Consider the following 26,789-nt stretch of genomic DNA (forward strand, 5'->3'; position numbering starts at 1 on the left):
ACGGCGTGCACTATTTCTGCTGTTGCTTCTAACAAGCAATTTGCCACTTTGGCTGTTGCCTGGAATGCCAGAAGATTAACAATCTCTCTCCTGGGCCCACAAAATCTCCTTTTACTGCTGAAACTAATTATGCTGTTAACCACTAATGCTGCCGAAGGAGAGCTAATGAGTTGCTAGACGGTGGGCGTTTTATCTCCCGTGCACAAGGAGCTGCAGCGACGCAACGTGCGGCACCACCAGGAACCTTGTGCAGGGGCCCCAGGCTGTCTTGACAAAGAGAAAACCGGGGAGGAGAAAAAGCCACAGCTCCTCTTGCCGTCCCCATCACCTGCGACGCTCAGAAGAACAGCCGTGGAGATGGAAATGAAAGGACATCCCGCTGCTTTTACACCCCCAGGGCGCTGTCAGCCTTAATGAGTTAATATCGTTAAGCCCTTCTGCTATCATCAGCTGGGAAGTAGTGGAAGGGAGGCTTTTCTGAAAACAACCCCCCCCCCCCAAGACAGCGTTTGTATGTTCTTGGAACAATTTTTCCTCCAGCCGTCTGCTGCCTCTCCACCTTCCCCCAGGAGGTGTGACCTGCACCTTGCACCGCTGCCATCGCTGCTGGTTTTATTACTACTGCCATCACCATTCCTTAATATTAATATTAAGTGGCTTGGAGTGCTAATCACGGTCTTGACCCCCTCATGCTTTGTTTTGCACAAGTGTTGGCACTGCTGTGAGCTGCTCTGGTCCCGGGCACTCTCCGGTGCACACCGAGTAAAGCCACGGCTTTGCTGTGCTCGGTGCTGCCTAAAAATCCCCTACAACCATCCATAAAGCTCCCGTGGGTTTGCAGCCACAGAGCAGGGCAGAAGCGGTGTGCAAGGAGCTGAGTGAGCTGTCCCCTTTGGGGGGCTGAGCAGGAGGATGCTCAGGAGAACCTGCACGATTTGGCCCCCCCATCGCAGCAGCTCTCTAAATTACTAATTTAGGAACTAAATTACCACTGCATTGGAGTTCAGAGGTGAAAAATCATCATAGGTGTTGGCAATACTGCAAATTTTACATTGGGCTTTCCTCCCCATTTTCTCCATATGAATTCTTCCTTGTCCCCACAGCAGCACTGGTGAGGAAATGCTCCCGGGAGCAGACCCACAGCTGGGGAAGGTCTCCAGCACCCTAAACCTGCACTCACACCTCCACCTTACCGAGCATCCCACCTGGCCCCACAGCAGCTGATTTCCCTGCACATCACCCATTTTCAACCTCAATATTCAAGGCATTAATTACGCCCAACACAGTTATTCTCGCCCTCACACCCACCTGCCCTCCTGCCCTGCTCACGAAACTCCAAATCCTCTGCGCCCAACTTTCCACTCCGTGCAGCCTTTCCCCGTTTTGAGCACAGGAACATTTTTATTTTTCTTTCTTTGATGGATCATTCAAAGGCTTCGACAGCCGTGTTTGGGTTTTTTTGTAACCTTTTCTGAGCACTGCCTACTGCTCTTGTTTACAGCTAGGGCTTTCAGCTGCTCAACAGTTCCTCCATAAAAGCATTAGCTCCTCGCACTTGGGTTGAATGCTTGGCTTGAAATCGGGGCTCTCTATACGTTTGTATGCATTTTCTGCACCTGGCTTGGCTAGACGGCAGCTCGCTGCGTCCTGGGGAGAAATTGCCTCTTCAAGAACATCCGCTGCATTGTTATGATGAATTTTGAAGGAAGAAAATAAAACGTGCAGAGCCAGCAAGGTAGGAAAAAAGGAGGTCGAAACACTTCAGGGATTCGCACAGCCCTCGCAAGCTCCTGGATGTGGAGTGGGGAGCATTTGCAAGGTGGGCATTGCTTAGGGGAACTCGTTTTCCCCTAATTTACCCTTCCTCGTTGCCTTGCCCACGTTCCCAAGGGACCTGCAGGGTGCTTCCCCTTGGGAAAGGGGACTGGTCCCATCGCAACGAACCAGCAGTGGTAAAGGGCTCACGAGGGAAACAGGAGGGTTGAAATGACCCAAAAACTGCACGTGGGAAGTTTTATTAGTGTATGATGAACACCACACAGCCTCTCCTCTCCTCATGCATCTTTCCCATCTTTACCAAGCCCCACAGCCGATTTCTGGCCCTCGGGCTGATTTCTCCCCTTCTCCTCCTCCCCATTTGCTTTCTCATCATGTTTCCCCTTTAGCCTCCATCCTCCCAGCTGCTGCAGTTAGTGCTGTTGCCCTCTTCCCTCTGAGCCTTGGTAGGTGCTTACACAAGAGCCGAACTCTCCCAAAATGTCAGGGAGCACCACGTGCTTGAAAACCCAGCCCTGCAGCGCCCTGGAAATCTCACTGATTACTGCAGAGGTTGTACAAACAGGGGGAAATACAGTGAGCCTGGCCTCGGGTGATTCCCAGCGTCCTACAACAGCAAGCAACAGGCAGCAAGGGAGGAGGGAAGCCATATGGGTGTCGGGGTGTGCTGTGTGCTTGGCCAGGATGGGAACATTGCAGGCAATCCTTGGTGCCAGGGGACAAATCCTGCTGTGCAGATGTGAGGATGGCAGCCAGGGAATGGGTCCCAGCGAGCCCTTTAGTCAGGCTGGGCTTGATGTTCCCCAGGGCCAAGGGTTTTCTGGGTGCTGCAACTCCCCGCTGCTGTTGCACAGCATCCCCTGTCCATAAAAAATACCCATCCTAGAAAATCCTAGATGCCCATCCCCATCCTAGAAAATGCCCAAGTGGTCCTTCCCTTCTCCTTGCTCCTTGGTCTCCCTTTGCCCCTCTCCCCCTGCTGCTTGCACTCCTTTTTTCCCGTATCTCCAGAGCAAGCAACCGAGTTCTTCATTTGGGATAAAGGAAGGAGCCCCATGCAACCCCATCCATAGCCAGAGCTCTCCACCGGCCTTATTAGAGATTAAAAATTAATGACCTTAATCCCAAGAAAACACAAATTTCTCCTGGTTTTCCACAAAAAAAAAAAAAAAAAAAAAAAAAAACAATGAAACAGCCCCTGAAACTTCAGGGCTTTCTTGCAGTAGCTCATGTTACTGCTGGGGGAAATGGCAGGGGCTGGGGTCTGCATTTTAAGTGTGTGGAGGCACATTGAGAGAGCCCTTGCCACCCCAAGAGAGATTTTGGTCCAAGCAGCCAAGGAGCAGGAGGAACCAGAAGTGCTGGAGAAGAAGCAGGACCAAATCTCCTGCTTGCCAGCCCGGTGACCTGCTCACCCTTAATGCTTCTTCTGAATTTTCCCCCGATGTGGGCTGTATGGCCACAAATTGTTGACTTTGCCCCTCTTCAGGACACGTGGGGTTTGAGTTTTATGGACTTGCAGGACGGAGCTCTGCTCACAGTGGGCTTGCTGCCTCCTGAGGAGTTATATTTGCTCTTCCTTTCCCTGCTGTTTCCTTAACCTAAAATAAAATGTCCCAGACTGAAAAAGAAAAAAAGAAAAAAAGAAAAAAAAAGGAGCATGTTTTGCTCCCAGTGTCTGGACAAACATCTCACTTCCCAAGCCTTAAATAGAGCTAATAGGAGCTTACATGAGCTGGTGGGAGCTCGCTGAGATGCTGCAGCTTCAGAGGGTCACGAGAAACGTGGGGCAATGCAGCCCATGGGTGCCCTCCACCCACCCTGCCAGACCCACAGGAGAGGGCAGCCTGGCCGTACCCCATGCCATGAGCCTTGAAAAAAAAAAAAACAGAAAATCAGCTCCCCCTTGAAAAATCAGCCTTCCCCTGGCTGTCCTTCTGTGCTTCTCATTACAATTGTGTGGCTTTAATTAGCACAGCCCGTGCTGCTCACAGCCCCTCCTCGGGGACAGCTGTGGCCACAGACATTTATTTCTTCCCACCAAAACCCAACATTCGTGTGCCAGCAACTCTTCTGCAGGGTGAGAGGGCTCCACACTTTGCATCAGGTGAGAAGCAATGGTCTGATTCGGCATTTTGGAGGAGTTTGTAGTTTTTTGTTGGGTTGATGGAGAGGAGCCGCCTGCACCATCCTGCATGGGGATGGCATAGCTCTTGGGGTGCAGGCACGGGTCCTTACCCAGCTGTGGGCACCTCCAGGGTCCCAGCAGGGCAGGGAAGAGATGTTCTCCATGGGTCACCACCAGGGCAGCTGGTTCCTGTGATCTGCACCCAGGCTCACAATTCCTGCTTTCCCCCTCCTCCAAACGTGACACAGAAAAGGATCCCTCTCCTCCTCTGGGCCTGTCTGTTTACACCAGGGACTCTCAGCCAAAAATACAACCCCATCCAACCACAGAAGTACATTTTCTACTACCCTGTTTGCCATGCTCAGCACCAACAGCAGCCCAGAGCACAGCTCCCAGTGCAGCTCTGCGACAGATACCTGTGCAGGAATCACAGCCCCATCACCTCAAGATAAGAAAGGGCAAGCAGAAGGAAATCCTCCTCCATGGCTCAAAGCCCGGCATCGTTCCCCCTCTAAACCAGCCCTGCAAAGCCTCACCCCTGTGCTTTTTTATTTTAGTTTCCCTTTTATATTTTTGGGGGTTAATCCCCTTCCAAGCTGGCCTTGCAAAAATAACCTCGCTTCTGGAAGAGGAGAGAGACTGCTTCTGATTTACTGTTTATTTACCACCAGGATTTAAGTTACACACTCAGGGATGGACATGAAGGGTGCCCAAATTGCACGGATTCAGCTCAGTCCAGCGGGGCTTTCACCTGGGAAGAACAGACATCATTTCCATCAGCCCCAGGGCTAAAAACTATTTAAGGACAAGCTCTTACCCGAGGAGAATCCCACAGTGCTCTCCAAGCTGTCCTTGCAGTCTGCTGGCTGGAAGACAACCCATACCAAGTGATACCAAGGCTCAGGAGCATTCGGTCCCTGCTCCATTCTATTTCTCAAGGCAGAGGCCCCTGGGCTGCCCACGCTGCTTCCTCCCCTTCCTCCCATACATCTCGCTGCTTCTGGGGCTGTGTGAAGCCCAAAACCTTCTTCTGTTGCAAAAACATCTGAAGCCAACACATGTGCCACGTGCTAAGCCAGGTGCCTGAGCTGCCCAGCGTGCTCTTGCATTTGGGAAAGCCTCGTGATGTTGTCCTAAAATACAGTGAGCTGTTTTCGAACATTTCCTTTGCACAGCTCTTGTCATATAAAGCTTTAAAGGCAGGCTGTAAAAGCAGGGCAATACACCCCCGATCATTAATGCACTTCCAAAAGGTGTTCTCACTTCTCTGCTTTGCTTTTCACAGCCCAGACGACAAAAAGGCTGATGTGAGCAAATCTAAAATTAATCACCTGAGTGTCTTACAGGCTTCCAGGTAACGAGGGCAACTGCAAATTGCTGCCTTTGCGAGATGCACAGACCCTCACAGATTGCTCATCTCCTTGCTCCTCCCGCTCCTGACATGGGTTTGTTGCTCCAGGACTAGAGCAAACCTCCTGTCCTTACCTGCGGGTGTGAGAGGCAGAAACTGGGCAGCTTCTCTGCCTCACATGGACAGGAAGAAGCTTATTAATTAATTAATTAAGAATATTAACACTGTTCTTCTGAAGCAGGTTCTGCTCCAGCCAATTCTGCTCCAGCCTTGTTCCTTCTTCTCCAGCAGCCAGGATGCTCCAGAAACAATCCCAGAGCCAGAGGTGATGAAGCTGAAGAGCTTAGATGACCACTAGTATGATGAGCATTATTTACACAACAAAATAAGATGTTTAGACATGACAGACCAGACAGAAGGGTGCACGGAGCTGGAGCCTAACAGGGTGCAGAGCCACTCTCAGGAGCACTCACACAGGCTGTCAGAGCTGAGCTATGCGAGGGAAGGAGATTTAAAAATCAAGCATGCATTAAATGGTGAGCAGGCTGGACGTCAGACTGCTCTGCCAGCAAGCTCAAAGGTTTCACCTACAAAACAGTCCATGGGTGAAGAACGTCCTGGAGAGAGACCTGCCTCAGACCCAGCTGATGGAGAATTACTGTCTGCAAGCACACCACTGCTGACTGCTTGGGAATGAGGGAGGGATTTAGGGGTTTTGTGTGAACCTGAGCACTGGGACGGGTGTGATCCAAACCTCTTGGAGTTCAGAGACACCTTGAACCAGACCCCAGACCAGTCGATCTCCAGAAATCCTTACTGGATTGCAAAGTCCTTAGGGCTGCCAGGGATGTTTGAGCTCACAGGAAGCCTTTGCGAGCAGGGATTAATTTGCGAGAGGAACTGAGAGCTGGAGCTGTAAGCCAGGGCCCTGACCCAGCACGGCAGGCTTCTTTCATTGCCACTGTTCCATAATTATTTGAGCAATGGCTACATTTTCCCAGATACTGCCTTGAAAACCTGGGGAGAATTTGATCTACGGCTTGGCAGAGGGTGCGCCTGCTGCCTACCTGCAGCAAAGGCAACACTCGCCTGCCAAGAGCATGGTCTGGATTCATTGGGATTCGGGCTGGAATTTGCAATATCCCGTCTGCCAAGCACATATTCAGCTTTATGTGTGCTTTGATTAAAGAGGGAGGAGAAGCCTTTGCTGTAGCTGATATCTTTTGTTGCCCTGAGAACACCTTTCTGGAGGCTCTTTCCCCGTTTAATCCAGCCTCTTCATTCTGGCAAGGTTTTCCACCCCGCTGGGTTTCCCAGAGCTGTAAATCAGTGTGGCGTTGGCAGATTTCATGAATCCATCGTGCCCAGCTTTCTCCTGCCCAACTACAAGCAGAGCTCATCTTTTGCAGACCACTCCGAGAAACACCAGCAGGGTGAGGACAGCCACCTCGCCACATCTGGAGCTCCTTCCACCCATCCCCGAGGCATTAATGTTGAACTTTGCAAGCTTCTCCTTGCCTTTCCAGTTTTGTTGCCACAGAACAGGCAAATCTGTATTGCTCTGACTTCTCACAGCACCTCCGGGCTGTGAAAACCATCCACCAGGAAGCATTTACCAAAGCCCTCCATCTCCAGCATCCCGGCCGCGTGCCGTAAGCGATTGTAATCTTGGATATTGGAAACAAGGGTCTGTACTTGGTGCCTCTGCAAACCAGATGTCTGCAAACTTAAGATCACTTACAGGATGTTGTTCCTCATTTATCCCACATATATTTTCAGTGGAGACAGGAGGACAGGCACTCTGCAGGTGACCTGAGGAGTCGGCTCCCCATCAGACTGCACATTCTCCTAGAGAATATGCCCTTAATAGCAGTTACTTATTGGCATCAGGAGATAAATGCAGACACCAGGAGTGCCGTATTTTCTTGCCTTTCCAACAAAACATGTAAGGAAGCAGCAGTGTAAGAGACTCCTGTGCAAAGCTTACCTTAGGGCAGCACCTGGGGCTATGATGTGTCCCAGCTGGGTCCTTTCCTACCAGACCCACTCCCGATGTTTCCCTTTTCCTGTCATCACCCCCGTTCTATTCAAAGGCTGCAGGCTTTCCAGACCAGCTTGGGGTCACTTTTTGTGGCCATCCGGGAGGCAGGAGAGGGGCAGCTTTGCCTGGGACAACTTGTGGCCTCCCTGGCCCCAGCACCACTCAGTCCCTGTGCAACCCTGCCCCATCAGTGCAGTGCCTTAACAACAAAATCATAAAAACACAGACTCACAGGCTGGTTTGGGCTGGCAGGGACCTCAAAGCCCATCTAATCCCAGCCCCTGCCATGGGCAGGGACCCCTGCCCCAGCCCAGGCTGCCCCCAGCCCCACCCAGCCTGGCCTTGGGCACTGCCAGGGATGGGGCAGCCACAGCTCCTCGGGGCAGCCTGAGCCAGGGCCTCACCACCCTCTCAGGGAAGAATTTCTTCCTCATATCTAACCTAAACCTACCACTTTTAGCTGAAAACCATTGCTTCTTGTCCCACCAAGAGGACTCCCTTGCACACGGGATGCTGCAGATGGCATCCATTCAGGGCCAGCACAGGCAGCATCCCCCTGCTTTTGGCATCCCCTTTTTTCTGGAGCTGAGCGGAGGTCAGCTTCCAATCAGTGCCCCAAGTGTCTTCATTAGAGGCTGCTCGGAGGCTCCCGGCTGCTGCAGCACAGCCTCTGCCAGCTCCACGGTGGTCAGGAGAACCCTGCAGGCTCGGTGTGCTTGGTCTGAGATGACAGGTCTGAGAGCAGGGAGACTGGCTTAGAGCGCTCCAGTCTGGACACCATTTCTCATAAACTCCTAAAGCTCCTTTTTTTCCCCAGCCTAACCCAATCCAGCACATTTGTTACTCGGCTAAGATCCAGCAAAGAGTTTTATTTTGAATGCCAACAGCAAATTTTTATGACCACAAAATAAACCTTGAAATATGATATGTTTAGATAAGCGATGGGAATGCTAAGAGACTCTCAGCAAATTGAATCAAGAGGTGTGAACAGCTCTGCTTAAAGGACATTCAAAAATAATGGCACCGGGCTTGTGCTGCGAGTTCCAGGAGGAAATATGCTGGAGGCAACAGTCAGCAGACCATAATAATGCTCTTTGAATTATGGCTCTGCAAAGATGAGCTATAAAGGAGCAAGAGGAGACGCATAACGATCAGTCCTGAAGCAAGGGCGAGGTCCCAGAAGTTCAGACCCCAAAGAGATGCCCCAAACCTGCCTCCCAAAGGCTCCTTCCAGAGCTCCTGAGCGGCACAACCAGCTTGGAAGAGACACGATGAATCCCACAGGGCATGCACGTGAGCTATAGCCTCTGCTCTCTTATCCAGGGCTCCTCAAAAGGCTGTGGTGGCCACAGCATTGGTCCTCTTCCCTAGGTGCTACACAGCCCAAGAAATCCCAGATGTGGTTTCAGGACATTCAGCAGCCCTTGACAAAGCTGCAGGGCTGTTGTGGGTTCTCTGCTAATGCAGAACAACACAACAAATCCTGAAGATTGTGGCTGAGCATTTAACAAAGCTCAACGTCTGCCCAGAAAAGAAAACAGGAGACACTTTCAGGACATCACCTGGCTCCCGATTTCCCCCTGACGCCAGACTCAGGCACCAGGGCGGCACCCCATGATGTTCAGACAATGCTGAGTGGGCAAACACCCTGCCCAGACGATGACCTGCCCTCAAGCAGGCTTTTTGCCATCCCAGGGCTGAATTGCAGCTGCGGCACAGCCCCAAGCCCAAGCCATTGTCAATCTGGATACCCCAGGGGGCTGAGGATGCTGCGGCTCACGTCCTCCATCCTGGCCTGTCCTCCCCTCTCTCTGCCTTCTTCCCCTGGGGATTTGGGGTCACCGGCTTTATTTCTGAAGCAACCCCGTGGTCGGGCTCCAGCCCAGCTGAGCAGACCAGTAACAAGCTCAGCCGGTGGTGTTTGTGCAGGGGGCAGAGCTCAGCTGTGCATTAGCAGAGCCTTCTCGGGGGGGTCGTTGGCGACGGGGATGAACTCCCCCAGGAGCCCTCGCAGACCTCCCCATCGCGTGCAGAGGCCGTTCTGCTCACGTCAGGAAGCCAAAACAACACGTTCTCAAATTAACAGGGAGCAAACCACACAAACACTGCCCCGGAGGGGAGGACGGGGCGGCACACACCTACCAGATGCCGGCCACCTGGCTCCAGGCGCGACTCGGGGGCGCTCAGTGCTGCAGCAAGGAGCTCGGGGCTGTAAAATAAATCTGGGTTTCGACTGCCTGATGCTTTGCTGTAACAGTGATGTTGCCAAAGGGAATGGGAGTCAGTGTGGCTTACCCTCAAATTCAGGTGCACCGCTCGGCAGGGTTAATATTTCAATTAAAGCCCCGGGTTCTGGAGTCAGTGCGGTGATGGAGAGGGCTCCACTCTTCATTTTATAGCCAAGTTCAGCCCCTGAAGCCTGAACTGGAGCTGGAAACACAGAGTCTTAAATATTTTAACAAATCCGTATTTTGAAGCCAGACCCAAGGGCAAAGTGAAAGCCACCCCAAATTGCCCCGTGCACAGCTCCAAGACACAGAAATATTCTGGCACTGAGACCCTGCCCGGGTGTCCTGAGCCTTGCATTGGCTTTCACTGTGAATTTTGTGAAGGAATGAGCCCGAGCCTGGGACTCCTCTCTATTTTAATCCTGTTCCATCACTCCCAGCAAGAACCAGACAAGCAGCCCCAAGAAATGCCTCAGAAAGTCTGGAGGACAAAAATAAATGCCCAGACTGTGGTTAGAGGGGCTGAGCTTGGCCAAGCCAGCTTGGGCTGGAAAACAAGTGGGCTGTTTTCTTTTAAAATAACTCCGGTGCCCCGAGACACAGAAATGCTGTCCCGTGAAAGTGTGGCTACAAAAGGCAAGGGAGGAGGACAGGGAAGGATTCAGTTTTGGATGCATCCTGGCCTGGATGCATCCAAAACTGAAGCTGCCATAATCGCGGGTGCTACATCAAAGAGCTTCTTTCTTTCCCTTCTGCATCCTCCTTGCCCTCCTTCTCCCTTGAAGTCTGTACCTGTATGAGCCAAAAATAAGCTCGGAAATCCTGCTTTCGCCAAACTTCAGCCACCCACAGGTTCTTTGCTCCCCTTATCCCCCAGATGCTTAAATCATGCAGGTTAAAATGAACCAGATGGATACGATAAAAGCTGACAAAGCAAAACTTGTGGCTTCTCCAGACCCAGTAGAGGTAGACTGACCCCATCGATGCTCTCCAAGCCAACAATTAAGCAACCCATGGCCAGATTTGGGCCAGGCTGTACCTCCAGCTGGCCTTGCTGGCAAAGCAACCTCCTCCTGCTCTTCCTCTGCTATAAATAAAGCCATAGCCCACCTAAACTCTTCCATACTCTTGGTGGCTCTTAAGAAATTCATGCAATCCTTAGTAGTCAAAATAATGAGATTGTCTCCTAACGTGAGATTTCCTTTGCAGGATAAAGTACACCTAAGGGCTGCTGATGTAATTCTCTCATACTAAGCTCATTAAATGCTGAGGAGTTAGAGCCTTTTACAATTTTATTACATTAGATTCCAGAGATGAAATGAATAGAAATGACCAGACACTGAAGGAGGCAGAAATCTGTGTCCGCAGATTTCCGAGGCTATAAATTACATTCAGCCAGTATAGCTAGGTGTCTGCAAGAACAAATCTAATAATAGAGTGTCCGTCTGTTCGACAATATGGATAAACTTGGGCTATCGGTATTGTACAGCATTAAAAGGAGAATTACAAGCAGGACCACAGAGAACAAGTAAAGGTCGTCGGATCCCAAGGATTCGTGCCATCCACCCGAGGAAGATCAGCAGCCATAAGTACTGCTTAGCAACTGACTGCAGGCTCTTATTACCACCGCTAATTACTTGTGGTGAGAGATGAAGGCTGGCTGGGCTGGACAGGGGAATCGACATTACAAATCCATCATCCCTGCCCAAAAGGTCTGAGCTGGATCCAGCTGGAGCACATCTGTATATACAGGCTTGTTACGTCCTAGATTTGGCTGAGATTGGAGAGAAATGAGGATTGCAGCCCCCCTGAACGAGCCTGGATGCCTCTCAAAATCAAGGCAGAAACAACAATATGCTTCTAGGCATGGATTGAGACGACGTTTTGACTTTGGGTGATTTGTCTCCTTTCAATAGGCTCTGACCTACATGAGGCAGCTGGGGAGGGCGATTACCACCAAGGCTCCTGACTCTTGAGCTCTTTCCCGTCTTCCTTCTCAGAGAAAGATGGATTCAAAAACCACTTCCAACCATCTTTCGTGCATGCTTTTAGTTCAGTATTGGCCACACGACCTGGTTTGTAGTCACCAGACGGGGTAATTTATGCAAGTGATCAACAAAGCAGCCAGTGTGAGTCGTGCGACCTAATGTACAATGTGAAATTCGAGGGATATTCATGCACCGATGCTTTACATTTTTTCTCTGGGCACTGCCGTCAGCAAAACGCTCCGGTATTCAGATGAGGGTCCTACGAAAGGTCAAATTGAAATTTGCTTGCATATCTGAACAAATATTTGTGAACAATTTTCCCCATTATTCTCTAAGCTTTACATATGGCCCATTCAGCTGAGAAGAGTGGTCCTTTTCAGGCTGTCAGGAGGGATTGCAATGACTTAAAAGCAGCCTGAAAGCAATTAAGAAGACGACTATTCAAATGCATTTTCTGCAAACAAAAGTTTATTTGCTATATATAGATAAATGCTGCCAGTGGGCTAATTTGGAAGCATTGTTGATTACCCATTGTAATGAGGCCTATTACATAATTAAAAGAGTTTTCTCCTAACTGCATTTTGCTGCTAATTAACATTTTATGCCATCTACAATGGACACTTTGGGCTGCATCAAAGACATTATTATGCAATTTTATCCTACGAGCAGCCTATGAATTATTAATTAATATTAAATCTGTTGATTAAAGGGTAATTTGTAAGTAAGCCAGTCATAACTACGAACATGCATGGCCCATAAGTATTCCCCTGAAATCAGCTCCAAAATTACACGGAGTAAAAAAAAGGTTAACCAAAAAAAATAAACAACATCCAAAAGGTTTGAGAGTGTGAAACATGGGATACCAGGAGAATTTATTTACAAGGACCTCTGATGTTTCTCCAGAAATTCCAGTTGCTGGCGTTTTAATTAAATAGAGTCTTCTGAGATGCTCTGTTGTGTCCTGGCAGCATGCACGATGTGAAGGCAATGCAGTCCTCACTCGTAGCCCTTGCTCTTCGTGCACATCAAACAGTGACAGAGCCACACTGTGCAGGTTCACCACAACCTGGAATTTCAGGTCAGGAAATGCCCATCCCTGGGGCATGGCTGGGATCGGGGAGTATCTAAAGAGATGCCTTTGCTGCAGCATCACCTTAAAAATTAAATGTGGGCCAGACCAGGGCTGAACATGGGGACAGTTTCCTTCCTGATGGTCATCTGTACAAGTGCATTTGTCTCTGTGCAGGTTCAGGGTGGCTGTTGAATTGAGATTCTGGGCAAAGTCCTGGCTTGCTGGAGCTGGGAGCAGACTCCCTTCAACGTGAGCCAATTCATTATCTGAACGGCCCACCATAGGTGATAATCAGTGCTGTCCAGGTCCCGTAAACTTGTACCCCCACCAGCTGCTCCCCCTGTGCTGGGTGAGGGGGCTCTAGAGGGACGTGCTGCCCCTGGGCTTGCTGCTCTGCCTTCAGCTGAGGGGGATCCACAGGGAAAGAGGGGGGCTTGGGGGAAAAAACTCTTGCTGTAGGTGAGGAAACAGGCAGACGGGGCTGGCGGAGCAGGACTCGGTCCTCTTTGAGCTGTCAGAATAGGAAAATGGAGCAAGTCACCCTGAAATGTCACACTCGGGGCATCACCAAAGGCCAGCACCCTGCAGCCAGGGCTCATCCATCATACTCTGAGGCACGGCACTGCCCTGTGTCTCAAAGGCAAAGGCACAGCCCCACGCGTCCTCCCCAGCCCCAGCATCTGCTCAGCGCTGCTGCAGCCCCTTTGTGCTCAGGCTCACCCCGGGTGCACCCCGTCTCGAGGTCGGGAACACTATAATAGTGATTGCAATAGCAATAACAGCACTGATAATAATAGCAATAATCAAAATAATCATTGTCATCATCACCGCCATCATCCAGCAGCCTGCTGATGCGCATGCTGTACCACAGGGAGAGGCAGCCAGGCTGTTTTTTCTCCAGCCTGTCAGGAGAAACTACCCGCAGCTCTCTTGTTTACCAACATGAGCAGGCTGCGGGAGTGCCACGTGTTACCAGGACGCAATCAAGCCCCGTGCTTTAATTATAATGGGGGGAATATGGGGGGAAGCACGCCAGGGGTGTTTGCAGCACGGCGCAGTCCTGACTCTGTGCAGTGGCTCGTGATGCGTCTCACACCCAGTGTGAGCACAGTGGCACGTGACTCGGGTGAGAAAAGTAGCAAAATAGGTCAAAAATAGAAAAATAGGTCAAGCAGACAGCCACGCTTCAGCTCTCGGACATACGCAGATGTCTTGGATGGAAAGGGCATTTCTGAAGGCTAACAGGGGACCCATGACATTCCTGCCTCAAAACCAAATCTAGCATATTCCCACTCTCAAAAAAAGGGTGAAAATGACCCAGATTTCTGGCTGAAACAGATCCCAATGCTGAAGGTCACTGCCCTGTCCATCCTCACTGCAGTAGCTGCTCTCATGGACTCACCCCCCTGCGAGCCTCCATCAATTAGTCGCTGCCCTCCTCCCAAGAAATGTACACAGAGGAAATAATAGTTTGAATTCATAAGCCCTTGGATACCGAGATAATTAACGAGAGTATTAACTATAGAGACGTGCAGGAAGATACAGCTATGTTTACACCAGCCTTTCCCATTGTGTTTTCCTCACATTGCCTTCTCCCATTACCCTGGAAGTCCTGATGCAGAGCTCCTTGCAGTTATGTAGAAATGAAGCCAGACAGTTCCCAAGGTTTACAGCTCATAGAGGATCTGGAAGGCTTTTCTTTACAAGACTTAAAGTAATTTCGAAGAAGGCAGACTGGAGGAAAGGGGTGATTGCATCATTTCTTTGCGCTGTGTGTAGTCATCTCACCTTTGGCTAGACGTTTTGCACTTTGGATTAACTGGCAGCTCCGTGAGAAACAGAAGGTATCAGCGTCACAGTCTCTCGCTGCTTTGGGTGCTTTTCTTTGGTCCCCAGCACCTTCAGCCCTGCCAGACCCCAAAATCAAGGAGTTGCTTCCCAAAACTGCAGGGACACTTGTATGGCACACCATGGGAGCTGTGCCGTCCAGAGGCCATCTTCTTCCCCGGCACACTTCTGGCCATCAGGGCTGCAGAGGGAAGCAGGAAAACATCAACTGGATGCACAAACAGAAGAAAAAGAGCCTATTAAATGCTGTTTTTCAGATTTTAGAAGCAGTCTCTCCTGGCTAATTTCTGCTTTATGACTGTAGGAAAGTGGAGAGCATTGGGGTCACCCATCCACCACCCGACGCAGCTCCAGCCTCAGCATTTCCACTCCTCCCTGATAGCTCTCCCAACGAGACCGAGCCCTTCATTTTCAAAGCCACAAAAACACAGACGGCAGCCTCCTCTCCCACCCCTGCAGGCTCTCCGGGTGGTGAAAGCCATGCCATATTTCCTCCTTCTGCCAGACGAGGCTGTGCACTTTCTGACCCGGGCCACTGGCAGAAAGCCAGGCCAGCCCGTGGACTGCAGCATTATTTTTTTTTTAAATAAACGTTTCGCTATGTGAGGGCCTATAAATACCCAGTCGGTTCACTGCAGATTTACCACTCTCCATTTTTCTGATCTCAGCGCTGACGCTCAAAGTTCAGCCCCCCCTTCCAAATTAATACACAGCAGTAGCTTTGCATGTCAATTAGAGCGAGAAGGTTATTCTCTGGCCTGACCTCGGAGATCAAGTGCTAATGCACTACAGGAAAACACGGTGATTTATCACCCAAACTCCAGCAAGGAGCACTTTTTCCTACGAGGAGGGCTCGCAATAACTTACATGGCGCGATCAGTCATTTCTTGGCCTTCATCGCGGGGGCACTCGTGGTATTGCGTCCGTGTGCAGGAGCATTGAGCCCCCCGACGATGATTGAATGCAGCGTGTTGTTATTCATTTTATGGTCGTAGCTTCATGCCCTGGTCATGGAGCCAGACCCAGTCGTGGAGAACAGCAGACCTTGTGCCCGGAGACTTTGTGGCTGGAGGATGTGCTGTGTTTTCAAGGCAAATTGTTACAAGGGTTGCTGGATAGGGCACTGGGTAAAGGAAGAGAAAGTGAAGTGGTGAACAGTTATGGCTGGAAGTGGCAAAACTCAATGTTTTTAAGCCATCCCATTGCCACGTGTCATGCTTATTGGTAATCCCAGGGGGGACAGGATATGGCACAGAGCAGGAGATGTCACCGTCAGCCTCCCCTGAGCTGTAAAAGCAGCCCCATGCATGGCTGTGTCACAAATTGGTGGCTGGGCTCCCTAAGGGCCAGGACGAGCAGCCTGGGCTCATGTCCCACAGCTGCAAGGACAAGATTCGAAAAGCCCTGCTGAAGCCAAGCTTAGCTAAGAATGGTCTTTATAGGGAATATTTGGAGGTGAAAAGGAAAGTTTAACAAAATATATCTTAATTTACCGTCTTGGCTTTCCTGCTCTTTCCCTTTTCTCCCTCCTTTCCTCCTGCTTCCCAGTGAAGCAGAGCAATTTGCTCTGGAAGCAGCAGTGGGAGAGGACTCACGGGCAGGCAGGGCTCTCTGGCCAGAGAGCTCTCCACGTGCCGCTGCGCTTTGAGGAGCATGGCACCATCCCAGGTGCCCGTCAGGGTGGCTCAGAGCCTTGTTTGCCTTTTCTCCCCAATTGCATATTCATCTGCTTCATCTGTAAATCCCCGGAGCCTCGTTTGTCCAATTAGTGCTCGCTGAGTCTCTCGCTGCTGGCAAATAATAGGCTCTTCCATGTGCTATTGCATTACCCGAAAGAAAATTACTCGGTGGCTCAGAGCTGAGCATCTCGGTGCCACGAGGCATGGAAGGGAGGAGAGGCAGCTCCTGCCCCTCAGCCTGCCCTGGCACGAGCCCTGCTTGGCCAGGAGGGGACATGGATGGGGTCATTTCAGTGCTGATTTGGTATTCTGGGAATTGGGCTGGGAGAAAACCCTGCCATGAACAAACTGCGTTGGCTCCATCCCTCCCCATCACCCCGTTGCAGGAGCTGTAGCATCCCGCAGCTCCTCGGCAGCATTTTTGCTTTGCTCCCCATCACTGCTGCTGAAAGTTAATTTCTGCACCTCCCCTCCAGCCAGACCTTTTGCAGAAGAATAAATCATTTGAGTGGGTTAAAAAAGACTCCCAAGCATTTGAAGAATGAGGACGCATTTGGGGCCAAAAAAAAAAAAAAAAACATAATGAAAACTTATTTTTTTCCTCCTCCTCCTGCTGGTGCGGTGACTCCAGCAGCAAGAAGGCTGTTAGCACCACCAGCACCCCAAACAGGCAGCACTGAATTTACCAGCATCAATATTGGAGGTACAGGTGGAAATTAAGCTACTGACCTTGACTTTTTGGGGCTGGGGCACCTAACACCACGGCAGGGCATCTTGCTGGGCACCTATTGCGTGGCCAAAAACGCAGCATCCAGATTCAGGAGTGAGGAGAGTGATATAACTGATGAAATCACCCGTGCTGGGACATAGCAGGACCACAGAGCTCTGGTTTTCTTTCCTCCAGCCTGACATTCAGGCAAGGCTTATATATATTCCTTGACAGAGGTTTGTGAGCAATTTGACCTGTGCTAATTCCTCACCCTGGCTGGGAGCGTGCTGCACACCAGAAATCAATCTGCCCGCTCGATTCCCTGTCCAGCTGCATGCAGTTCCTTCAGAGGAGGCGAGCGAGTCCTTCCCTGATTTATCATACAACTCTAATAAGTGCATTTTATAGTTTAGGTCATATCCTTTCACGACTGCCGTTATTTTAGACTGGCTTTATAGCAAAAAAAATGTGTCGTAAAAGTGTCTTTCTGGAGTGGAGTCAATTAGCCCTCAGCTCAAGCCCCCCTCAAGACTTGGAAAGAAGGAATTTTGTTTGTCAGTGGCAAGAGAGAAACCCAGATGACGATGTAAGTGCTTGCAAGAGGTGTCAAACGCAATTAGAGCTGCAGCTGGAGTGTGTTGAGCCCAACATTGCTCACTCCCCAGGATGGGATGGGTGTGCTGCCTATTCGCAGCTTGCCAAATCACATCCCTGGTGAGGGTCCTGTGCCCACAGGCCTGCCCTTGGCTTTATTTTGGCTTTACACGGGTGTAAAGGAGAACAGAACAGGGCTCGGACATGCTGGAAGATCACCCATCCACGAGTCAGCTTGGTATCAAGAAAATTCAAAGTTTCATCAAAGACTTCAGTGGACGTCAGCTCGAAGCCTTTGTTCTTCTCCAGAACTGGAGATAAGCCAGAGTCAGAAATACCCACCCAAATTTCGGAATAATCTGACCTAAAACCAGGAGTTCAACCTAAAGTAGAGATTGATCCAAGTATAACATCCAGGTCCAAACCCACTTGGCCTTTCAGGACAGCCTGGCACAGGAGCTAACAACATTTTGGGAGACCTTTTTGACACGATGCCAGTCTGTACCCTGGTGCGAGGACCAGGGACCTTTCCAGCAGGAGACCAGAGGGTGAGATGGGGACAAGCCCATCCTCTGGCTTTTAAAACTGTGTTTCCAGCTGGTACAGACGGGGAAGAAGGAGCTCTATATTTAAAAGCCATCTCAAATTAGCAAACATGAGCCAAGCCAGACTGAAGGATTAAATAAGCCAAAGGCTGACGGTGCCTGTTAACCTGCTGTAAGTGGTTGCACGCTAGGTCTGTTCTGCTCTTCCAGCAAACATCTCCCTGTCAGATCCGAAGCCAGGAGATTTCACCACTCCGACGTGCTCTGAGGTCTGCCTTCACCACGAGGATCCCATCTCCCTCTTCCCTTTGCTTTAGCACAGGAAGAAGCAGAGACCCACCTACAGAGGACGCGTTTCCCTGCTTTTCTGTACCCCAGAGGCACGGTAAGGAAGAGCTATGAGCCACCAGCATCCCCAACCCTCCCAGCCACCCACAGATCTCTTCCAGCTGGGAAATACTCGGTCCTCACCAGCCCACACACCCAACAATCCTTTTGCAAGCAGGAGCCGAAGCCCACGGGGAGGTGCATTTGCTCCATCGCATTTTAAGGTTCCCATCTCTCTTCCTCACAAGCATTAAAGGCTGGAAAACCACTCCTCAACTCAACCACCACCCAAAGCTCTCCAGCAAGGGACTGAGGACACGGGCTCCCCGTTTAATTAAGAAGCAGGTGAGTGTGGAATAAAAATAATTTGGCTCCACCCGTAGGCTGCATACCTCCCCCAGAGGCAGGCAGAGGAGCGCCCAGCATCAAAGTGGTTTAAGGCACTTTTCAGAAGCATTGGGTGGAGATGCTTTGCTCCATTTCTGCTGTTAGTAGTGAAAAGAGGCCATCAAATATCCCCATACAGACTAACAGGGTATAGATAAATCCATTCCCAAATACTCTCCCTTCAGCAAAAACCAAGACATCTGCTTTTGAACCACGAACTCAGCACCATGCAGCAATTATTCCTCGTGAACCTCAATAGGTACCGAGTGAGTCACAACTCCATCGTTGAGCCGTTTTGGCTGTATTTTGCAAATATTTGCTCTCGAGCGAAAACGTTACGCTTGTCGCACCAGCAGACTGCTTCCTTTGTGGAAGGAGCCTCCCTGTGCACGAGGAGACACACAGGAGACACACAAAAGACCTCGACGAGCAAATGCACACATACGGAGAGGGCTCCGGGGTGAGCTGCTTGCAAATCCAGCGTTGTGTCCCGGCACAGGGCGGCCACAAGAAAAGCTCCCCAGAGCCATCACTCTCCCTCCAGGCTTCTTCCAGCTAAAGCTGTTAATTAGGTGGGATAAACGCCATCGTCTTCGCAGCCCTCGTTACTGTCAGCCTCCATTTGGCAGCGGAGAAGGAGGAGAGGCTGAGTCCGCCTGAGTTGGGTCTGATCGTTGGTGGATGTCATGAGGTTGTGGACACAGAGCCAGAGATGTCAGGCACTGCTTTGGGCTTCACGTGCACCAAAATGCTCGGGGAAGCAGCAGGTCTGTGAAATTGGGGGTTTCAGGGTGTCTGTGTGTGGTGGGTGTCTGAGCGTGGTGTTCTCAGCCCCCAGATTTCAGGAGGATGAGCTGAAGCTAAGATGGAGTGGCAAAAATAAAATAAAATACCAAAACTCCATGCCAAATAGCAGCGGTTCCCCTTTCCTCCCCGGCAATGCTCAGACTTCAATGCATAAATCCAGGCCCCAGCCCAAAACCTGAGCCACGTGGGACCAGGGAAGGACCCGCAGAGGATCCCACTGCTGCTGCCACCAACCCTACGTTTGGGCTGCCCTGGTACAAGCCGGCACGTACCCAGCCACTGCAAACTGCCATAAAGCCCAAAATAACGATGCAGGTTGTGCTGGGAACGGAGAGCGCCTGTTCCTAATGCTGCGTTAAAGCGCCGAGCTTAGTGCTGTAACAGGTTTTTCAAACATTTCTGGCTCTGCTCTAATATTTTAATAGCGCTGATAGTATTTATCATGCGGCTGGGGATGGTTGGGCTGGAACAAGCCGTGACTCCAGCTGGCAGCCACACCAGGAGGCAAGGAGCAACTCTCTCTCCTCCGCTCATGCACCCCGGATCATCCCTGGGACGAGAGCAGCAGGGAGCCCTTTGGGATGAGCTTTTTAAACGTCCCGGATGACCTGAGCACATAATTCAATATAAAATCAAGGAGGCTGAAAGCCAGAATTTTTTCAAAGCATTTCCAGGACTGAGGCAAAGAGTTTCCTGTTCCAAAAAGCTCTATATTAATCAACTTTTTCCGAAGAGGGCTCTTTCCACCAGGCAGCTCCGAGGAGGCGTCGATCAGGCGGCAGCGGTGCTTGTCTCAACGTGCAGCTCGCCGCGGGGAAGCCGGGGTTACGTTTGCAGGATATTCCCTACGGGCAGCACTTGCATTTACATCCCGGTGTGGGCAGGAACGAGGCAGGATCCCAGAGAGGAGGATTTTCCACAGAGGTGGACAGAGCCCGGGGCTGTGCTTTTCCTGTTATGCAAACAAAGTTTTAGGTGGGTTTCTTTGTGTTTTGTTTTGTTTTGTTTTCCATTTCTCTCCGACATTCCAGAGTTATTTGGTTGATTCAGGCTCTGTAGTCAAACCTCTGAGTGCACCACGCCTATCTATCGGGTTTCGCCCTGGCTTCGGGATGTTTAATGTGCATACATTTGCTTGCGCACATGCATCAGCCCAGGAGGATTTTCATGTTGCTCAGAAAGTTCTCACTGGCTGGAAAGGACTCCTCCAGAGACACCACCACGAGAAGGAGCAAACAGCATCAAGCAGAAAATTATGAGCTATGATACAAGCACGGAGCATCGCTCGGGCTCCTGCTTGTACGGTCCGCCTGCCCCACCAGCAGCTCCAGGGCAGGCACACAACCCCTGACCACCATGGGCTTGCAGGAGATAAATCCAGGCCCACCACCAGGTCTCCTTGGAGGTGCTGCAGCATCTTAACCATGCAGGAGACCACGCATGGGGTAATTGAGCTGTACTCAGCAAACTGAATGTGCTCACCAGCAGATGATCGCGCTCCCAGGACCTGCAGCATCCACCCAGGGGGACCCAGATCCCTGGGAAAGGTGATTTGCAGCTGATAAACAGGCTGGCTGCAATTTGCCTTTTTACATGTCAGGAACTGAGCTGGGAGGGCATGGAGTCAACATCTGAGTGGGAGAAATCGACCTTTGTCACCTCCTTTGGCCATGCACATGGTACATTTGGAACATCTCCTGGTGCAGCACAGGCACACCGGGAGGCCTGGGTTAAGCATTGCCTATTTTATTTTTTTTTTTCATAATAAAAGCAGGAATGTTCCATGATGGATTATGGGGTTTTAATGAACGTGCACCTCACGTTGTCGTTGGAAAGAATTAATGCAGCAGGAAGCAGCAAGGTGGGAGGTTGAGCACTGGGAGTCAGAGCCTCGGCTGGCGTAGCAGGGGCTTTGGTGGGGATGGGCTGGGTTATTGGGGCAGGAAACCCAGCCTGCCAGGGGACGGAGCAGCCAGCAGGGAAGCATGGAAAAACCTTTTTAAATAGAGGGTATGAGGCTTCAGAGCAGGGACCCCACTGTCCTCTGGAAGCCCTGCTGTGAGCATTGCTCCCTGAGCACAAACTTTTAGCAGTGACAAACCCAGCAAGCGGCTGATGGGCAGCACAAAGTTCATCAAGTGTCCTTCACCCCTCTTTTGGTGGCACAAGGAGTTGGGTTGGGGTCTGGTGGGGTTCGCAGGCACTTGGTGTTCACAGCTGGCTTCAGAAAGCTCGTTGTTCAGCTCCCCAACCTCTGGGCTCTGCTTTTCGGGATCTCAGCTCACAAGCAAGTGCCCGGGGCTGCAATATCGAAAGGAATCCGGAGCAGCAATGAATTTCGCTGGGATCTGAGCGCCGCCTCCGTCAGGTCCCTTTCCAAGCCCCACCCCAGCAGAAGCAGGGTTTTGGGAACCAGAACAGCCCCGGGGGAGCCTCGCTTCGTCACCTGCACACGCACGCTTCGTACGCAGATCTGCTGGCCCCAAAATGTGCTGCTGACGGGGCAGCCAGCTCCGCAGGACAGACAGCAACCACAGGTCTCTGCACCGATGGACGCACACATCACCAACCTGCCGCCGCTAATTACCCTTGATATTAACGCTGTCGAGAGCTCATAAGGCTGTAATTAGAAGGAAAAGGAGGAGATGGATGGGTGGAGAGGGGAAGAGTGGGAAGCGTGCGAGGCGGCGGGTCAGCTGGGCAGGCTGGAGAACATTTGCAACAAGAGACCTCCACGGGCGTCGTTAATCCGGATCTTCTAATTGGGAGTTTGGAAGAAGCCTCTTCCATCTGTTCTCAAGGAGGGAGGGCCAGGGCTGCCCAAGCTGGCCGGAGCAGCGTGCGAGGGATGGCTGCCGGCCCCTGCGAGGCTGACATCAGCTCTCCTGCGAGGATTTCCACCTTCCCTCACCGCCAGCAGCTCCGGGATGAGGGACATACGACGTGGCACGTCCCCAGCCCGCTCCATCTCCCCACATCGCCAGGGGAGGATGAATTTCTAACGCTGCTTTCAAGTCTTGCTGCTGGTTATTGGTTACCGCCGTATCAGCCATCAAAGTTCCCATGAAGCCAGTGAATAGGACACAAATTGCAAATTAGGCTTTAATTAGAAGCTGGCACCTGCTTTCTGACCAAGAAATACAATGAAGATGTCTATATGTTGCTATGGCAGTCCAGCAACATAGATTTCTCTTTCAGGACCCTTTGAAGACAAATTTACTCAGCACTATAAACTTGTATGCCAAAGTGATTAACACTTTAATGCTAATATCAAGCTGGACCAGTTACACACATTTTATTCATTAGAAGGCATCATTTTTCAACTGTGTCTTATCAGTATGTAAATGAGATTTTGACTCGGTCGTTGTCTGCTCCCAAAAGCACAGCCAAAGTGAATTCAATTAATGCGATTTACATCCCAATGTGACACGCGAGGCTGCACGGGGCTTGATAAGGCAGCCCAGATGGGAGCTGGGCCCCCAGCACCACTGTGCCATCACCCCCAGCTCCCCCAGCTCCACGGGGCTGAGGACATAAGGAAGGGAATGGGGAAAGAAGCTCGGCTTGGCCAACCCGAACCCAAACCTTATGTCCTCGTCGGTGCCCCCACTGGCATCCTAACGTGTCAATAACCACGAATATCTGGTTATGGTCCCTACAAGTCAGCAAATTCACAGGCTGACAGAAGAGGGTCCAAAGGCTGAAGGAGTTAGGTATTTTCATCCTGGAGAAGAAAAGGTTCAGGAGGGACCTTGTTGCATTATTCCAGCACTTCACGGGCAGCTACAAAGAGGATGGAGGCTCTCTCTTCATGGAGAAGACACGGAGAGATGGGCCCAAGCTGCAGCAGGAGAGGTTTCATCTTGATACAGGATATTTTTTACTGTGAGAACAATCAACGACATGGTACAATCCCCATCCCTAGAGGCTTTCAAGATGTAAATGGACAGGGTGCTAGAAAATCTCACCTAGGGTCCCTTTGCCCATGAAAGGTTGGACCTGATGATCTTCTGAAGTTGTTCTACAATTTCATGCTACATCCCACCTCCCCATTACTGCCCTGCTGCCCAAACCACCAAAATGGCACTGAAGGCAGCGGTGCCAGCATGGGTCACACTGGGGTAACTGAGGACAGATTTACCCTTTTTCCAACAGGTCCTGCAGGTAGGGAACATGACTGGAGGAGCAACTGGAACAGCACGGCCAGGTTCCCATGAGATCCTGGCTCTCCTTTTTTTGCTCAGTTGGCTCCAGCAGGGGCTGTGATGGGTGATGCTGCTGGTCCATCCCGTGCCCGACCACCGGGACATGTCCTTCATCATCGGTGAGGTGGGAAACCACAGACCTACCAGGAATGGTCTCATGGGCCCCATGAAAACAGGAATGAAGTTGGGTCTGAGCATCCAGCACCCCCAAATGGTGTTTGGTGCCTGCTCGTGGCAGCTTGGGCTGGGGGTACGAGGCTGAGAGCCACCATCCCGCTGCTCACCAGGACGATTTGTGCACCATGCAATGAATTTTCTTGTGCCGGAATGAGCCCTTGCTAATATTTCTCAAGCAGGCAGTATTTACAGCTTTGTTTGTGCAATGCTGCTTGTGTCCAGGTAAATCACCGGTGTCTCACCCGACCTTGGGAATAAATACGAGGGAAAGGTCCCTGTTTATGGAAGAAGCCACTGATTTAGGGCTGGGTTCGGGCAGCACCCAAACACCTGCTGTCCAAATCTGGGGACAAAATGAGGGCACGGACGGAGCCCAGAGCCTGCCCCCAGCCCACCTGCCCCTTGTCCACCCTGTGTGGATGCTCATGTCTGGGCGCTCCTTTCTTGTTTGTGCAAAGCAGAAAAGCTTTTCCAGCCTCGGCAGGCAGCGAGCAGTTTGTTATCACAGCTGGGAGTGGGTTTAACCTTTTTTAAAGACAGACAGAAACTTTCCGCAATAATTATTCACCTTAACAGTCTGATTGTGGAGAGGAACAAAGAGGAAAACATGTTTCTACAGAGCAGAAACACAAGAGGATATGAATACTGCCCCCAGGACCCCAAACACAAAGTCAATCGGTGCTAAAAATCCTCCCTGGCAGGGTCCAAAGGACAGGCAATATGCGAGCTCAAATTATTGTCGTGTATTAATGAAGTTTTACGTGAATTTAATGAAGTTTTACGGAATTACCTGCTTATTCACGTGAATTCACTGCAACCAGCTCACGTGTGTTGTCCACAGAGGGACATGAATATAAACAAGCTAGTTTGTGGGAGATTTGGCCCCTCTTGTCTGAGTGTACAAGTGCTGATGATGGGAGAGGTGACACCCTTGTGCAGGGCTGGGGACATCCCTGGGGCAAGGGAAAGGCGAGGCTGGGGCAGAGGGACATGCTGATGGCCAGGAGATGCCGAAGGATGCCAAGATGCCACCCTCTCCTTGTCACCCCCCCGGGTGGCACCAGCAAAGTGCCAGAGCCCAGCTTCATGTGTGCAATCTCCGTTAATCACGAAAATAAACACCGAGCTGGTGGCAGCTGGAAGCAGTGCCTCCTTCTGGGGGGGCATTATCAGCCCCTGTGCCAACATCAGCACCAATTTTCATGTCTCCTTCCCACACCACTGCAAACTTTAAATACAAAACCTCTGCTGCTTGTGTCATCTCAGGGAAGGATCTACTGCCACCGGCTTTTTAGGGTAGTCTCAAAGCAGGGTCGTGGCATTCCCAGAGCACGTGGTGTGGATAACAAAAGAGACGAGCAACGTCAGCTCTTGTGTGCAAAGCGATTAGTGCACAGCTTCAGGAAAGAGGGGCTCCTTTGCAAAAATGTGATTTTTCCATTTGTTGTTTTCCTATGTGACGAGGCTGTTGCAGGAAGACAAATATCACCTTCCTTTTCCCTTATCGGCTGGGGAAAATAAAACCAACACGCTGCTGACCCCGGCCAACCCCATCCCACCTCAGCCAGCGGCAGTGATGCTGTGTGCACGTGCACTGCTCCCTGTGGCATCAGCAGCCTGCTGATTTATTGCAGACCCAAAAACATCCCTGATGCCACAGAACAGCAGCTGAGAGGAGAAGGGGGCTTGTTTGTAATGAAATATGTTCAGATTTTTGGGTGCCAAGAAAGTGAAGAAGAGCGGAATAATTCCAGGCCAGCTTTGAGGCTCTAATAACTCAGAAAGGGCTCGGGGCTGGGTTGTTTCAGGGCTTGGTGCCCAGCTGGAAGAGGCTTTGAAGTGTCAGCTCAGGCACTTTCCAGGGCTTGGGGAGATTTTTATTGCATGGGAGTGCAGGACCAACTCACAGGTACAATGTGAGAAATCCATGAGAGATGAAATGCTAGGGTAAGGCATGGGTAGGTCATAATACCTACCCAAGGGTGTCGCAGTGCTGGTTCTTCAGCATTTTGGCCAAATGACGACATTGGTGCAAAACGTGTGTTGAAGTTAAATTTAAAATTTCACTCCTGTCCCTAAAAAAAAAAAAAAAAAAAAAAAAAAAAAAAAAAAAAAAAAAACCTTATTTCAGAATATTTTTAAAGGCTACCTTATTTCCACTGAGCTTCACATCAGGCCATCACCAACTTCAGTGAAGGTATTTGGCAGCACAGCCAAGGCTCACGGTGAAACTTTCCTTCACCAGAGCACTGCTCCAGGGTGGTGGCACCTCCATCCTGGTTGGTTTCTTGTCTTCAGGACCCTAAAATGCTTTGTTCCCATTGAATTCACATTGTTCCTTGGGGAGATGCATCAGTCACAAGGTTTGCAGCTCACCCTGCCTGCTAAGGAAGCCACGGCTGAAGAGCAACCTGCCTTTTCAAGCTCTTGGGATTTCATCCTAGGCAAGCTCCAAGGACAAACCCAACAGCAAATAGGGCTGGGAAGCCAAGAGCTGGGACATCACCATGGCCTGTCCACACATCCCACGGGCAGCTGCTGCCCTAATCCCTTTTCAGGGGTTATTTTTAAGATGATTTGTCCCTTATCACCCCTGTCCCCAGCAGGGACTGGTGGTCAGGGTGCCACTGACCCACTGCGTGCAGGGTGTGCCCCCATCCAAAACCCCTGCTGCAGAAAGGTTGCTTCGGCTTTTTTTTTAATATTATCATTATTATTTTTTCTCTGACTTCCTTCCATGCATTCCATTCAAAAATAAAAGCAACAGCAGCTCCCTTTAGGAGCAGAGAACAAAAGAGCTGTAAAATTAGGCGGCTGCATCTGAAAAGCTGCTGTCTGTGCTGCTCGGGAGTTCGTGGTGCCCTTGCTTCCCTTTTGAAGCCTTCTTGTAAAATCCCATTATTCTTCACTCAAACACACAAAACAAC

General features: G+C 50.7%; 1 long non-coding RNA gene across 1 annotated transcript; it reads right to left on the reverse strand.

Annotated features, from left to right (window-relative positions):
* Window positions 1-12,663: 12,663 nt before the first annotated feature.
* Window positions 12,664-17,013, reverse strand: LOC311437415. Its single transcript, XR_014693454.1, has 4 exons — window positions 16,841-17,013; window positions 15,300-15,555; window positions 14,373-14,613; window positions 12,664-13,095 (listed from the first exon to the last, which is right to left on the reverse strand). It is a non-coding gene; the product is annotated as an uncharacterized lncRNA (long non-coding RNA).
* Window positions 17,014-26,789: the final 9,776 nt, after the last annotated feature.

Source organism: Aythya ferina, assembly GCF_964211825.1.
Source record: "Aythya ferina genome assembly, chromosome: 5".
Taxonomy (NCBI): Eukaryota; Metazoa; Chordata; class Aves; order Anseriformes; family Anatidae; genus Aythya; species Aythya ferina.